Genomic DNA, 4317 nt, shown 5'->3' with positions numbered 1-4317 from the left:
TAACTTTGTCCACCAGGTTTCGAAATTAAAATCAATTATTCATCTGGTAATTCAATAATAATTGCAATCCTTTAGCAGGGCAATTTTTTTTAGCAAAAATGAGAGTTGGGCCACCAAAAGTACACACTTGGTTGAACAGTTTGGCTCGCCAAAGTTTTGATAAATTGTAATGTTTAATAGGGCCACCAAGAATATGAAAGTGGTACTTTTGGTGGACCATTCGGAACATCAAGAAAAAAAGTTAGCGTGGAGCCTTGGTTAGTCAGGAATGAACTATAAGCCAATCAATTTTAATATCTAAGAATATCTACAATCTCTGCTTCCATCAGGCACTGTTTCCATGTATCACATGTTGCTGTGCTGGGCCACCCACATGATCAGTCTGTCCTTGTCTTTGGTCGACCATCTCTCTCACCAGATAGGGGGGGGGGTGTCCATGTTGTATACTGAGTCACATGACCTGAGTAAAGAGGAAATTTTAACATTTTTTTTCAAAAACATTCATCTCACTCTGATTCATATTCATAGAAAAAAAACTTTGTGTACAGGAATATGCACTTCACGGCCAGTCTTATAAAGAGTTACGATTGACCAGATCACTTGTAACAATGGAAAGCCAGCAAAATGAACATAGAAAATGCATATTTGTTCAAAAACACTTCTAGATATAATGTATTACCATAAATTCATTGATTTGACAATTTGGTGTGTTTGCAAATTTTTGGTATAAATACTGATGACATTGATGGATTTCCATAGTTATGATTGTACAACGCCTACTTAGCTTGTTATACGCGAGGCTGAATGCCAAACATTCATACCGTTGCACAAAAGACGTACCATCCACAATGTACCGTTGCACGGCTTTAGGAGGCGACGTCACAATACGATTTAATTCATTGCGCTCAGTAAAAATGAAGGTGCAATACGCGTATAAGCCTGCTGGCTCAATGCGCAATGCTGCCCATGGTCATGTGCGCTTGTGGGATTTTGCTTTCTGCTATCAGTATTTTTGCTCCCATTTTATAGATTACTATAGGAATAAACTCCTTGTTTTTTTTTCATATTTTCGCTTAATTCTGAGGTGTTGTACAACACAATAGTGAATATTCTTATTCATGTAATGGTGCGAGATTTCGCATTCGGTGAAAGAAAGAAACGCTCTATTAAACTCGGCTAACGCCTCGTTGAATAGAGCATCATTCTTTCATCTCATGCGAAATCTTGCTCCATCGAACTCATGCCTATTCGCTATTTGTATATTGTTTGGATCAATCGTAACTCTTTGTAAGATAGGGCCCTGGTATTTACTAGGCCATTCCATAAAGTGGGGCCCTGGTGGGGCCATTCGATAAAGTATGCACATCCGACCCACTGGATGTACAGGACATTTCTGAACGAATTAGGTACGACTGATGACCAGGGTCCCGTAACACAAAGGTTAGCGATTAATCATACGCTCAATTTCTATAAATGACTGGACGTTGTAACCAATGGAATCAATCGTAGAAAGAAGTTGCTACTTTTTGTGTTACGGGCCCCAGGAGAGAACTTCTTGAAACTAGATAATTATTAACCTTCACTAGCTACTTGGTATAAGCCCCTGATATCCTTGCATCTGCTCGAGTCAAAGCAAATCAGTTCATGAAAATCACTGACAAGCTTTCCAATTCTTATCTTTAAAACAAGAGTCTCAATTTTGTTTAATTTCCATGATCAGCTAAAGCCGAAATCAAATTCTTATGCAGATAAAGATTTTGTAAATAAGAGCAATCTGAAAGTAAAGTTTCCTATTTATCCTAATAGTGGAAATTTCATTAATACAGGAAATTCAGTCCCAAACTGTGGAAAGTCTAGTGGAAATGCGGGATGTCTCATTAGCACAAGAACGGAGCACTAGTATTTCGTAACTCACAGCTTTATGAAATGGTCCTTAGGTTCTTTACTTCAGTCATGGAAGAAGAAATGAATTCATTTCTGGATTTTTCTTTCTAAAGAATAAGAGCAGGAATAGGGTAGAAAATAACAGCGACAAAAGATGTTGACCAACCTGCAGTTCCTCTGCTTCTTCTATGACATCATCTCTGCTTTTCACAAGTCTCCCTCTCTGCATAATACCCAGGAACTGGAGCTAGACTTCCAACTGGTGGTAGTGGAGCGGGACGGCTGGGTAGCTAGAGGAATAAACGATTCTTCATCTCTGCATAATAACCACGAGCTGGAGCTACCATAGGTGGTGGAGCAGGATCAAGGTCTGAGTAGCTAGAGGAATTAACAAAGATATTCAGGTTATCAACTTGATTAATAACAAAGGAAATGGCAGATGCTTCTATGACAGTAAGATTGACGATAGAAAATATTAAAACAACACCCACCAAATGAAAATTAATCACTTTTATCACTTCTTAATTACCAATACCTCTATAGGGTCATGATTTTGTTTACAGCTCGCAAACAATTACAAAATATGAAGGAGTGATGAATCTTCAGTTATGATGACAACCAATGATGAATGGCGATTTTTTTTTGTATTCCCCGCCCAAATTAGTTCTTTGACGGCACTTTCTCATTTTGGGGCATCTTTTACAAAATTGGTGTTGAAATGCTGAAGATATCAAACTGCATGAAATAATGTTAAAAAAAGAACCCTCTGGAAGGGTAAATAGAAATTCTTTTTTTTATGCTTCTGTGGTAGGCGGCAGATGAAACCATCACTCGAAATAGGCACTTTCCTGACTTGCATTAAAAATGGTATGATAAAGATAAGACCACAAAGTTTTCATCCCCCTAAACTCCCATGGCAAGGTGTGGGGTGGGGTGATTTTACTGACCAAGACTTAAAATTCCCTATCAACAACCCTGTTCAACATACCTCTTGATGATCTGCTGCAGTTCCTCAAGGTAGTCTTCTGGGGAATGAAGGATGTTCATAAGATTCCTGGTCTTAATTTAGGCTACCTCCACTCTTCTCAGGGCATCTCCAACCAGCGAGCGATAGCAGTAGACATCATCCACCCAATTGCTAAAGGGCCTTCTCTTACCAAAATGGTTAACCCTAATAAGACTGGGGTATTTTTTAAGGTTTTCAAACAATCCTTTTGGCTCATAATGGTGTGATCATGACAAAAAGAAATGTCCACATCAACCACAATGCAATCTACAGAACTGCATATTTGGTTCTTCCAAAATAATTCAAGATTGTGCTAACTTATGCATGGAATTAAAATTTGGCTGTAAATTAAGCCCTTAAAGCCCTCTAAGGGTTTCTGTTTGGATACACGAATTTTTTTTATTTTATTGTTTAAAGTTTCTCATGTAATTCTACCATGTTTTTTTTTAAATTGTTTTTCAATGGAAATTGTTGACAATTTTTCCGATCATAAACACGTAGTTATTTGTTTTTATAAAGTAAAAGTAAAGGTAATAATTCAAAGATGAACTTTGTCTAGAAACAGAATTTTACGGCCCCAGTCTTTTTAGGGGTAAGAGGTACTATTTGTTTTTATCAAGAAAAAGTAAAGGTAATGACACAAAGATTAATTTTTTTGCTAGAAATAAAATTTTACGGCCCCAGTCTTTTTAGGGTTAAGAGGTACATGTATGGCAGAGCGTGGACCTTATACTCTGTCAGAGTAGTAGGTCCATGGGCAGAGAGACACAGCTATGAAGAGGTCTTGATGATACAATGGGTAGGCAATGTAGCATTGCCCAGCAATTCCTGAATAGTTTGAGTTTGGTCGGGAGTTGGGTCGTAAGCTGGCAGAATGACCTGCTGTCCTGATGCTTGAATGATGAAGACAAAGCTGCCAAATGAATGAATACGGGATATGATGTGTAATATCAAATGAACATCTCAAAACCACAGAAGCTAGTTTTTACAGACATTAAGTAGTACAGAGATTTGTATATTATGATCATGATTTCTTTTCTATTCAAATGGAAAAGGTAACACATTCACATCATGATCTCCCATGAATATTAATCATGAAAAAAGAGAATGCGAGGTTGTAATCTTACATTCACTCTTGATAACTGGATAAGAAACAAATATTCTCAAAACACAAAACACAATGAATTTTTTTACAAAAAAATCAAATGTTATGAATATGATTGCAGATTGTTGACTTCACACTACTAAACATTATTGACAAATTTTATAAATTGAGAACATAGGGTGAGGTGGTTACCTTGCAAGTTTTGTATTTGACCTGCTAGTAACTTTTGACCCATTTGCTATGCTGAGGTCGTTGACTCTGATTGCATCTGTACAGTGATGGGTTGCATAACTAGCGAAGATCAACCATTCGTTCAGGTACT

At 37.3% G+C, this 4317-nt stretch overlaps 1 long non-coding RNA gene across 1 annotated transcript; it reads right to left on the bottom strand.

The window, feature by feature from the left end:
• Positions 1-263: 263 nt before the first annotated feature.
• Positions 264-4314, bottom strand: LOC121422232. Its single transcript, XR_005971135.1, has 4 exons — positions 4188-4314; positions 2873-3803; positions 2051-2262; positions 264-460 (listed from the first exon to the last, which is right to left on the bottom strand). It is a non-coding gene; the product is annotated as an uncharacterized LOC121422232 (long non-coding RNA).
• Positions 4315-4317: the final 3 nt, after the last annotated feature.

The sequence above is a fragment of the Lytechinus variegatus genome, chromosome 10 (assembly GCF_018143015.1).
Source record: "Lytechinus variegatus isolate NC3 chromosome 10, Lvar_3.0, whole genome shotgun sequence".
Taxonomy (NCBI): Eukaryota; Metazoa; Echinodermata; class Echinoidea; order Temnopleuroida; family Toxopneustidae; genus Lytechinus; species Lytechinus variegatus.
Note: the sequence above shows the minus strand (reverse complement) of the source record. Positions and strands in the feature narration are given on the sequence as shown.